Raw genomic sequence first — 12861 nt, 5'->3', positions numbered from 1 at the left:
CGATCTGGAAAAACCAAGTTAAATGTTTTGGTCCCCTTGGTGAGCGAAGCAAGCACCTCCAGTTACTAAACTTTTTAAGTTATCTCTACATGTTCAGCCTTTGCATGTCGTCTGCTGGCTTTTGCGTTCTTTTAGCAAACTTAACTTTTTACAAAATGTAACTTTAAAAAATAAATTGTGTATATTTAGGGTATTGAAAGATACAATAGATTAATATTATACAGTACTGTACATATATTTTATGGATTTATGAGTCCCTAAACTTTTTGTGTCGTCTGCTGACCTTCGCGTGTCATCTGTGGCTTTCGCAAAACTCCCAAAAACTCCCCAAAAATTCCCATTTTATTTCTTATAACGACCCCGCAATATATTGAAACCGCAATTAGGAAAGTCGCGATGCAGAAGGGTCGACTATAATTTGGTCATTAGGCAAGTATAGGAAAAACATGTTAAAGGCTTAATTTGTTTCCATAGCATCAAAAGTTACCCCTCTTCCGCCCATAAAACGTACTTTATAACGTTTAACAAATGTATATTATCAAATAAAGTTACTAACAACATGATAAACACATAATATTAGAAGAAACATGGTTAATTCATTAATATTGCACTGTAATAAAAAAATCAACAAAGTTGCATGATAAAGCGAGACGAATACAGCAATACTGTATAGAGTAAAACACAGTCCGCGATGACACGCGAGATGCGTATGCAGGCTGAACAATGACCAAGGTGCATGGGTAGCATCTAGATTCGCCTTGCGTGATCTTATGCCGAGGCAGCCATACAACCGCTTATTCCAACTCTCACGGCATAGTTCTATTCACTCAATCGCGTTTATCCAATTCTCATCCGCGTTATAAAAAGAATGTGTTCCTTAATACAATATTTGCGTGATGAAAACATGCTTTATAGCAGAACTGACTGTACACACATACACACTACACACACCACACACATGGGACTAGCCCATTAGTGTAGTTAGCCCTACGCTGGGCCCTGCCATCCTGGTTTTCATCCGGGCAGTCCTCAGAGGATGACCTCGCCACGGTTTCCAGGACATGGAAGGGCATAGCTGAACCAGCATTTGAGAGCTGAGGTGGCCTGGTGATATCACATATGAAGCCAAAAAGGACAAGTACCAAGGCCACCTGTTAACAGTTAAGATTAATTTTATTCATAGTTATATAAGTATCATTGTTGGTTTAATAGACGTAATAAAAATACAATATTCGTAACATCGTCTCAAACTCGTCTGTATGTCATGCAACTCGAAGTTCACAGCGGGGGAGGGGACGGGGAGGGGTCTGGGCTTGGCTTCACCGACTCCCCCTTGAAACCCACGGTGGGACTTGTGCCTCCTTGTCATGCATAGAACGGTTCCACTCGGTGTGGACGCTGATGCGCAGTGGCCCCGATAAGTCACTTTCGGTATGGTCTGATTAAGGGCCCTTGCAATCAATCAACTCAGCCTCTCGACTTGTCTACCGCTATGATGTGTTTACACACACTACTTGGTGCATTTTTTCCTCTGGTCAAACAGTGTCCATTCCCTCTACCGCACCTTTAGGCCCCAGGTGCCTCCCAATAACCTCTATCATCTACACAATGCAAAAATGAAGCCTCGAGACCTCATGAACCACCCTGAAAGTGTGGTTAAGATGGTGATGGCTTTAATGTACACACGTGGACCTCCGAGTAGTAAGGTTGGCTACGTATGCTGCGAAAGAAGTTCAACATACATACGTGGGCAGAGTCAACCGGCCCTTTATGTTCATGCAAGGCGTTGGATGCTCACTTTAGTTTGGTAAACTTAGCATCCCACCAACTCCGAAAAAGCAAATACGCACACTCCCACCTCCTCTGATACTCTGTAACACTCGGCTTGCTATCAAGGCCGATGAAGACAAAGCATCAGATGGCCTCTCTGGCTCACTTTAACCATTTGTACTTACAAGTAAAACTCTGGACCGGTTTTAACATTCAGTGTCTCATAAGCAGCAGATTCACCTTAATCAGGCTCAATCGAGCCTGACTCTGCTGCTGATGAGAACCTGAACGTTGAAACTCGTGTGAAATGTGATTCTCATCGAGCCCCAGGCCCATGGTGTAAACCAATGCATGCCTGCAGCTCTTAGCATCCAATCTGCCTCTCTCCTGGCTTCTCTGTGAATGTGGTATGAAGAAGAAAGGAAGTCAATTTCCCAAAACGTCGCCTATTGTGCCTATTGTATATTTTAATTCAGTCAAAGCCTCACATGCTACGCTATTATTGATGACATGGAGAAGGGTCATTGCAAAAAAGTCACCAGTTCATCTGTTGATGACGTCAGGCTTCCCTGACGTGAAAAGAGTGCAGAACACAGTGCAAGAGAGAGACACAGACACAGAAATAAACACAGCGACACAGAATCATGAAGACACAAAAACACACAGAGACACAGAAACACAGTCACAGTGGCAAAGAGGCATACGGAAAAACAGAGATACATAAACACAAAAACACAGAAACACTGAGACACAGAAACAGTGACAGGGACACGGTCACAGGAATACAAAAACACAGACACACAAAGATACAGAAACACATACAGACACAGAAACACAGCAAAAAAAACACTCAAAAACACATACAAAGAAACAAATATACAAACACTTAAACAGAGACATAAAAACAGACGGATAGAATCACAAAGAAACAGAAACACAGACAGACGCATAGAGACACAGATACACAGATGTAGTTGAGACGTAGGTCTCCCCCTTCTATTCCACTAACATGGTCCATCCGACACTCACCCTGGATGCAATAACCCCTTTTTATTAACTCCAACACCACCACCACCACTCAGTCTGTCAGTTGGGGCATCCCTAATCCTGAATAGCCATGCGCATCGGGGTAACAAGGGGAAAAAACATAACTATTTACTACAACACGCCCGCACGCTTGTACGCACCTGCCATGCCATCCCACAGAGGTGCAGGCTGTGGTTTCTCGCTCTGAAGAACACGAGTAGCCAGGGCACTGCGTGAGTAGAACAGGCCCAGGGTAGAAGGTCATGGATTGTGTGAGCAGGGGGTGTATGGAATCTTCCGAGGGTAGTCACGATGTCTCAGCGCATACGACTTGGAGCACGCAGTGGTTACGAATGCCTGTCAACCTGATATCTTCAGCCAAGTGTCTACCGTTATGCTGACAATGCAGCATCGTGATAAGCCGCTTTGTATCTATATTCCTGGGATTCCCCGCTCCATGTCCCACTGGATAATGGTTCCGAGGTTAGCAGAGTTAGCCTAATAAACCTAATAAACATTGTACACAGTTGTTTACAAATGGAGCTGTTTACAAATGGTTTAGAGATGGGCGGGGTAGCTAAGGTTAATGTGGGGAAGGTCTCTGACACCTGCAGTAGGTCTACACCAATCAACGGGCTGTTTACAAATGGTTTAGAGATGGGCGGGGTAGTTAATGCCAATGTGGGAGAGGTACTACGGAGCTGTGTGGGGTGGCCATTGTATTGTGAGGGTTTAGCATTTTTCTTGTTGCGATCGAAACGTCGTGATATTGTTATTAGTTTTTTTTTATTTTTTCTATCTACGTGGCTTTACTGAAAGACCCAAAGAATATGAATTCCTGCAGTCATGAAAGCTTTAAGTCAAGATTCGTACCAGGTAAGGCACACCGAGCTAAAGAGTTATTTTTCAAAGCTACCTGGCCACAAATCATAGCTCAACGAAGTGGCTTTTCCTTTGGAAATTTATAGCATTCAAATACTTTGTAATTTGATTCAATGTGTCATATATGCAACACAGTACTATGGTGATAATGCAAAACCTGGTTAACAAGATGGTCAGATGTTTGTAAGAATATTGTTGCAATTGTTGATGTGACACGGACACTTAGATTATGCACCCCATGCATGAACATCCACATGGCTTGTTTAATCTACTGCTAGATGAATGCCTCACCACAATGTTTTGGTGGCTGTATGACCATCCCTTGCCGGGCGGTCACGCGTGATGAATCCACTGCTGGATGAGGGCTTCCCTGAAGCCGTCGCCCTTTCCACAACCCCGCGATGTAACAATCCACGCAGCAACAGCTCGGGCTGCTGCTGCTGCTGTACGCACCGCTTTATCTCCCCGGATGTAGTCAATCCCAGACGCGCTCCGTTCGCTTGGTCGCCACTCCCCTCGCCGTTCATGGCCATCAGTCATTGCCCCTTCTGGCCGGGACGCGTCCACTTCAATGCCCCCTGTTGATGATGATGTGGATGCAGATGATGATGATCATTATCATGTGCATCATGTAGATTATGTGGATCATGATGTAGATGATGTGGATCATGATGTGGACGATGCTGATGATGCGGACGATGGTAATGTGGCCGAAGACGATGGTGGTTGGTCATGGTGATGTGGATGATGGTGATGTGGATGAGGGTTATGTGGAGGATGCTGATGTGGCTGAAGATGATGTGGGTGTTCATGATGATGTGGATGATACTGATGTTGATGATGATGTAGATGATGATTATGATCTGGGTGATGATGTTGGTGATGATGTGGATGATGATGTAGATGATGATTATGATGTGGGTGATGATGTTGGTGATGATGTGGATGATGATGTAGATGATGTGGATGAAATTAGTAGCTCCATTGTGGACCGTGCCCACCGCCGCGAAACCACCCCCTTGGTGTGACAACGCCGACGCGGCGAACTTCGCCGCACCCCCCCCCCCCCCGCCCCGCACGAACGCCGGATTAAGTTTCATGGTTTCCTACGTCCAGGAATTTGGGCGATCTCCCCCCGTAGCTGGCACGAACCGCAGCGACGTGACCTGATATTAAAATCACGTAGTTGCGGCAGAGGCTGTAAAGCCACCACGGACGAAATGACACAAGCGGCACGGGGCGTGTGAACCACGAGATGCCTGTTGTTATAGATGGAATTAGGAACTGAATGTCCTTGATTATAGGTGAGCTCACGGATCCAAATGACAACAGGATAGGAGCATTCAGGCCTTTGAATGAGCAGGGCGACACGGGGTGGAAGCATCTGAATGCCTTTTTGCACTAGATAAGGTCACAGGACGGAATGCCTTTGTTAGGATCAGGGATCTAGATAACAAAGGGGTAAGAATATCCAACATCTGAATGGACAGGGCCACCTGCGGTGTGAGAACCACAGTGCGCCTTTATGAATGGGATTAGGGACTCGATGACAATGAGATAAAAATAACGCGACTTCCGATTGGGCTGGGCAGCATAGGTGCGAAAGCATCGGAGTGCCTTTTGTTATAGGTCAGCTAATAGACTTGAAAATGAAAAGGCACGGGCGATGATGTGTAGGGTCCGTGCAATATGTTTGGTGATAGGTAGGATAAAAAGGAGTTGAGGGGGACAGTAAAAAAAGTCTTCTTCTGCAAAATCATCGCGGTCCACGGGGTAGGAGGATCAGCCATTCGAGACGTCCGTGCGAAGAGCCCAGCGCAGCTAGACTCAACCCTCTCCGGAGACGACTCACAGTATCGCCTTTCTACAGCGTTCAGCGCAGCAGAGTGGAAGCAATCGTTAGTAGAGGAGAGGTAAGTTTGGGCTATTGAATAGAGGGTAGAAAGCGGAGCTATAGGCAGGATAAGCTGAATCTGGGCTCGTCGAGGAATAGGTTAGGAGGGTCCGCTGACTTGCGCAGACACTCGTAGTTAGCGGGATACTTGCGGGAAATAAAACCGCTAATAGAGGATAAAGCTGCATCGTCGTAGCTGTGAGTGCGAGGAGGGAGACGGAGTGTTTGTTGTTTGCATACCGGTACGAGTGTATACAGTACTGTTTTGCGCTCGTGCGCATACGCGGCTTTTTGCGGCAGATACGAGAGTAAAGAGTGCTTGGTGGTCACGCGCACGCATGGTTGTTTACATCGGGGCGGAGCGCTTAGCGTACGCGTGCCTAAGCGGCTGTTTACGGATGTGCTGTTCGGCGGGCACGTGCCTAAGCGACTGTTTTTGGCGGTGTTTAGCGCTCGTGTGCCTGTGCGACGGTGTTGTGGTCGCGTACCTGCGCGATTGCTAATTGCGAAGTAGCGAGCTAAAGCACCGAGCGCGGGCGTATTCGTGCGCTGTTCGAACGGGCTCTTTAACTCAGAGCCGGGCGACCCTCCTCAATCGGCGGCGCGCGCACGGCAAACGTCCCGCCCGCCCATTCCTCGACCCCAACCCCCTCGCGTACGATTGGTGTACGGGGCTGGGCAGGGGGTAGAGGCGCGTTTGTTATTACCGGGGCACGTGGAGCGGGGGTGGGAGGGAGACACGTGCCAGGCTAGTCAGGTTCACGGGCGGGAAAGAGTTTAAACGGGCGAACGCGTTCCTCGCGGTACACCGCCTCGCAGCGCACCGCGAGCGTAAAGCGACGCGCCCTACCCATCGGTTAAAACATGCAGACGCGGTCAGCAGCACAGGAGGGCGGGGTAGTGGAGGTTGCTAGCCCGATCACCCAAGAAGCAGCCGGGGGGTGGTGGGATAAATGTGGCGGGGGAGTCAGGAGCCAACGGCCCCGACAATTCGGTGATGGCGGGGGACATTCGCCCCCACAGTTTGGCGTCAGAAGCGGTACGAACCCCCGCGTTACCCCACGCGAAAATAAGGCATATATTCACCGGCCGGGGTACCCCTTCATGGAAAGTGTTTGCCCGCAACGTCCTAGGGGCTAAGGAAATTAATGGGTGGACGGACGCGCAGGCGTTACGTCAACTTTAAATGAATCTGGATGGGCGGGCAGCCGATTTTGTGGAAGCCCTACCCACAAGCGCACAGACACAGCTAGAGGAGCTGATGCGCCGACTTGATTTGCGTTTCGGTACGTGCGATGAGGAGGAGGCAAAAGCAGCCTTTGAGGCACGCCGTCGCCAACCCGGCGAGGATCTGCACGATTATGCCGAGGATGTGCGCGAGCTAACAAAGATCGCACGCCCGGGGTACACGACGGAGGTGATTGAGGAGCTGGCCACAGAGAGAATCCAGCGATACTTAACTCGCACGGCGTGGTGGCAGCCAGACATGAACTGTATGCGTCTCCCCTTTAACACCCTTGTTGAGCGCGCGCGCAAATGTGAAAGAATTTCTAGCAAATGCACGCAGCTCCGAGGACTGGGACGGGAGCGCACCGTCGCAAGCCTGTCCACCGAGGAGGAAGAGGAAGAAGAGGAGGAACAGGAGCTCGCCAGGACGGTAAGGGTTCGGGAAAGGGAGCCCTTGGTATCCCGCGAGACAACCCCGGGATGGGTAGCTGGGATACAGATGGGCATCGGGGGGATCAACAACAAGGTAACCCAAGTTGGTGAAAGAATAACCCAAGTGGACAACAAGGTAACCCAAGTGGGTGAGAGAATAACCCAAGTTTACAACAAGGTAACCCAAGTACGGGCACATATAACTGCGCTGCAGCCTACGGTGGAGACGGTTCCTACCGAGGTGGGAGGGCTGGCCGGGAGGGTAGCCCGACAAGAGGCGGAGTCTGGGCAGCGGCGTTCGGGAGGGGAAATAGGGAGTGGGTGGGGAGGCTCCTACGGGGCCGCCGCCCTTCCCCGAGCATGTTACCTGTGCGACCGTCAAGGGCACCTCGTAAGGGACTGTCCTCAGATCGCCCGCGTCAGAAACGCGCCACGGTTAAACGCCAACGCCCCCTAGAGAGTGGACCACCTAGGGGTGCAGTCAACACGGTCCCTTTGCAGAACGACGATAATAATAATAATGGTGAGCGAGTGACCCCCACGCAGATTCCGACCACAACACCCAGGGACATGGTGAGCACGGGCGACTGGCTGCGGGAGCTGGTGGCGGGAATCACGGGGGCCACGTCACTGGTGGAAGGACAGGTGAACGGGCAGCGCACCTGGATCCTACTGGACACGAGATCCGTAGCCTCACTCGTGAGCGCCGTGCACTGCAGCGTGCTCGGGGTTGACGTGAGCCACCTGCAGGACCCGTATCACGCGCTGCACACAGCGAGCGCAGCCGGGATGGAGTTGCTGGGAAGGATTTCCATCGAGGTCCGTCTCGGAAACCAGGTGTGCACAGAGGAATTCTACATCTGGAGTGTATTGTGCCAAGAGTGTATTGCAGGTACGGACCTCCTGGAGAAACTGGGCCTCAAAGTGCATCCCCGCCAGGGATGCGCCACCGTGGAGGGCAACGGGGAGCGGATCCCATTCCTGGGACCCGAGCCGAATCGCCCTCGCTTCACACCCGTGGCCGCTACGCTGGTGTCGGCAGTCACCATCGGGCCGCTCGCCGAGATGCTGGTGCCAGTTGCAACACCCTCCACCGACCCCACACACCGACCTTCGGGCGAAGTAATGCTAACTCCTCACCCGGAGTTGGCAGCGCGGTACGGAGTCGTCGGGTCAGCCACGCTGGTAAACGCAGATGGGGCCGACTGTTCATGCGGGTGTTTAACCCACACAGTACCCCGGCGATGCTACGACGGCGCACCACAGTAGCCACCATACACCCCCAGCACGCGCGCCACTCTAACGACTCGGTGTTCGCACTCTGGGCGGAAGACCCTGGCCGGCCCGAGGACAACCAGGATCTGGCCTGGCGGGTCGGCCCGACTCCCCGAGCCGAGATCATCCCTTTGCATGACGCGTTACATGTGCCTTGGGCGGACCTACCTAAGGGGGAGGCCGATCAGCTGCGTGGGTTGTTGCAGGAGTACGCCGACGTGTTCAGTGATCACGATTCGGATGTAGGTCGGACAGACTTTGTTAAGCACACAATTTACACCGGTGCAGCCCGACCTATCAAACTCCCCGCATACCAGGTGAGCGCACCTGAACGGACCCAGATCAAGGAGGCAGTCGCGGATATGCTAAATGATAACGTAATCCAGACCTTGACGAGCCCCTAGTCTGCCCCGGTGGTGCTAGTGATGAAAAAGGACGGGTCGACTCGGTTCTGCGTTGATTACCGAAAGTTGAACGCAGTCACCCTCGGCGACGCATTCCCCATACCGCGCATCGACGACACCTTTGACAGTCTCGCAGGAGCTCGGTATTTTTCCACCCTCGATCTGGCGTCCGGGTACTGGCAGGTGGAGATGGCGGAGGAGGATCGGCTGAAAACCGCATTTACTACCCCGATGGGGCTGTTCGAGTTTCGAGTGCTTACGTTCGGACTCACTAACGCGCGCGCGACGTTCCAGCGGTTGATCGAGTTGGTAATGCGGGGCTTACAGTGGGAACAGTGCATGATTTACCTGGACGACGTGATAGTGTTCAGCAGATCTCTGTCCGAGCACTGGTCCAGGTTGCGAAAGGTGTTCCAGCGACTGCGAGCAGCCCATCTCAAGCTCAAGCCGCATAAGTGTTACATTGCGCAGTGCGAGGTAGCGTACCTCGGACACCGAGTCAGCAAGGCGGGGGTGCGCACTGATCCGGAAAAGGTGTGCGCTGTAGTGGAATGTCCATGGCCCATGAATCTGACGGAGATCAGGTCATTCTTGGGACTCGCCACCTATTATCGTCGATTTGTAAAGGAATTCAGCGAGACTGCACGCCCCCTCACCCAACTCACCTCCCTTAAGAACCCCTATCGATGGACGGAGGCCTGCAAAACGGCCTTCACCACCCTCAAAGACCACCTCATCCACACCCCCACCCTAGCTTTCCCCAATTTCACCACGGATTTTATCTTGGGCACTGACGCCTGCAGCAGTGGGCTGGGCGTGGTGCTGTCACCGGTGTAGAGGTGTTAACTACGCGCTGTTGCGTAACCCGCGTTGCCACCAGGGCGGTGCAGCATTACCCCTGGGTACAACGGTTGGGGTCAGTCGAGGTGAAACGGATCGTGGCCAGGGTTTGGTGCGAACCAATCAGACGGTTCCACGTGGGAATGTATGATTGGTTCTACCTGGCCACGAAGGGGTATAAGACGGGTGACCCAACGGACCTCGAGGAGTTCGCTCCCTGCACGAAGACAGAAGACTGGGCTGAAGCCTAGCTAGGACCCTGGACCAGCCTTTCAGCCCTTCTAAGGGCTACGGCTCGGCATACCCAGTGGTCAGGACCCACCGGGCCAGCGGTGGGTCAGATAGCCTCCCCTAGGTCCTAGCCGGAGGACTAGGATAGCGGTAGACGTGTGAGTCCCGCCAAGTCCGGAGGTTGTACCTCCTTAGGTATCAAGGAGGTTAGCGGTAGACGTGTGAGTCCCGCCAAGTCCGGAGGCTGTACCTCCCTAGGGTATCGGGTGAGGGGACCGAATATCCCTCTGTGTGTGTTAAGCGATGTATAAGGAAATAATACAATAAACAGAGTGTGCCTCCTAAAGAAGTCTGCTCGTCCTTACAACACTACAACTGGAGTCAGAAGTGGTTGGAAATGGAAACCAGAAGTTCAGCCCACGCGCGGAGCCAGAACGAAGATAACGCTGTCTCACCTGCATGCACCACTAGCTCCGCTGAAAACGCTGCCGCGTTGACGGCCGCCCAGCCACCGGTTGAGCAGCCGGTTGCTCCCCCTGCCATGGGGGACGGACTCAGGGCAGCACACGGCCGTCTCGCTCAACTCCTACACGCCGCGGCCTCCATTCTCGAAGAGATCAACTTGGAGGTTGCGGGCGGGCCAAGTCAGCCGCCGGCGGACGTTCCCGCCATCGGCCGGGGCAGACATTTTGATTTTCCCGCCGGGGAACCACGTGATTCCGCCGGAAGTGGAAGCCAGGGGCATCCTGGGAACGCGAGGGGCCAATCACAACCCGCAACGTCATCAGCACGCGACGCTGCGGATTCAAGTTCCTCAGCGGACGCCGCGTCATCACTGTACCGACACGGTACAGTAGACTCTATCGGCCGGGAAATCGCCGATCTCTGGCTCGAGACGGTACAAGCTAAGGGGGAGACGACGTCCGCCCTCCAACAACGCCTGCCCATCTTCCGAGAATTCACATCTGAAGGGGGCGACTGGGCGGCGTTCCAGCGTCGCTTCCTGAGCCACCAAGAGATGGTGGGCTGGTCGGACGCACAGGCGCTCCGAGCACTACCGGCCACTTTGGATGATGACGCTCTCGCCTCGCTCCTCACCATCCCCAGGCAACAAAGGGCGACTCTTCAATCGGCCCTCCGACGGATGTCCGACGTGTACGGGCCTCCATCCGACGTCCGCAGCCGATTTTACGACAGGCGACGCCGCCCTAAAGAGTCTCCGTTGGCATTCCGGACCGCTCTACTGGCGATGGCAAGAGCGGGTTACCCTCGCATGGACGACGAGGCCATCGATGCCATCGTTCTCCAGAAGATGCTGGAGCTGGCGCGCGAGCTGCGCATCGTCATCCAAGCGGTGGACAACGACAGTATGTGCTCGCTACGAGCCGCTCGGTGCATCCACGCACATCTGCTGCTCCACACGGAATCGACCATCGCCGCCTCGGCTTCGACGTCGGAGCCTGCCAGCAGGGACGCCGAGTTCTCCCCCGACCGGGCCTTCATGGCGACCAGGTCAACGGGCCGGCGATCGTCTGACCACGCTGGTCGCCGCAACGACCAGCAGCGGGGACGGCCTGCTCCACGCGGCGACGTGCTTCAACTGTGGCCGACGAGGCCACATCTCCTCTGACTGCCGTGCGCCTCGACGACGCCCCTCCGCATCCCGGGGCCAGGACTACAGGAGGTCCACGGCATCGCGGCAAAACCAGGCAAGTCGCGACGCCTCTCACGCTCGGCCCTCATTCACACCATACACACTGCAACGCACCATAAGAAGGGCTCGCGATTCGGCGTGTGATGGGGGGTATTCTGGCGTTTGTTCGCGGCCACTCAAACCTGGGCAGTGGTCTGAGTTGGCCCATAGGGTAGTCGCGGCGACGGCAGGTTCGTCCGTGGTTGTCGGATCAATCGAGGGTGTGGAATTTCGCGTGTTGGTCGATACTGGTGCGTCGGCTACGATCATTTCGGATCTGATTTACAATATACTGCCCGTACGATGCCGCCCCTTGGAACCGGTTTCTATCCCGTGTTTCGCCGCTAATGGCAGTTCACTTGGCATTATTGGGCAAATTCGGGCGCAAATTTCGATTGGAGACATTAAATTGGCAGGGCCTATTTTGGTCTCTTCTTCCCTCGCCGTGCCGTGTTTGTTAGGCACTGATTTTCTCGCGAAAATGTCTATTAAGATCCTTGTAGATCAAGGCTGCATCGAACTCCCGTCGGGTCGACGGATGGCGTTCTTGCCCACACCCTCACATCCGCGCATGGCTAGTGCCTCGGTGCAGGCGTTTGTTGCGAGCACAGTCCGCATTCCACCAGGGACACAAATGCTCGTGCCCTTGCAACTTAAAAAACCGCTAGCCCCGGAGGCCTCGGCACATGGCATTTTGCTGGGGCCTTCAAACGCAGCTGCTAAGGGGTTAGATTTGGTGGCTGCACAGACCCTCGTAGCAGCCGACAGGGAGCCGTTCTTGCAGGTTTTGAATGTCGGATTGTCCACAACCGTCATTCCGCAAGGAACTGTGCTCGCTCACGCGACCCCGGTGCCGTTGGGGACCGGAGTCGCGGGACACGTGCATGCCACGCCGCAGGTCCTACCTCCTTCCGAATCGGATGAGAGATGGTTGGACGCGCTCTGCAAAGACACGGGTGATCTGTCTCATTCGCAGCGATTTAAATTGCGCGCTCTTCTGCGAGAATTTTCCGATGTCTTTAGTAAATCTCAATTTGATATTGGCTGCACCAAGCTGCTGCGTCACCACATTGATACTGGTGACGCTGCCCCGATTCGACAAAACCCGTTTCGGCTTAGCCCGGCAGAGAAACAGCATGTTAAATCGGCTGTGGATGACATGCTGAAGGCCGATATAATTTCTCCCT

This window comes from Petromyzon marinus, chromosome 73, assembly GCF_048934315.1.
Source record: "Petromyzon marinus isolate PM22_M1 ecotype Great Lakes invasive population chromosome 73, UKy_Petmar_22M1.pri1.0, whole genome shotgun sequence".
Lineage (NCBI taxonomy): Eukaryota > Metazoa > Chordata > Hyperoartia > Petromyzontiformes > Petromyzontidae > Petromyzon > Petromyzon marinus.
Note: the sequence above shows the minus strand (reverse complement) of the source record.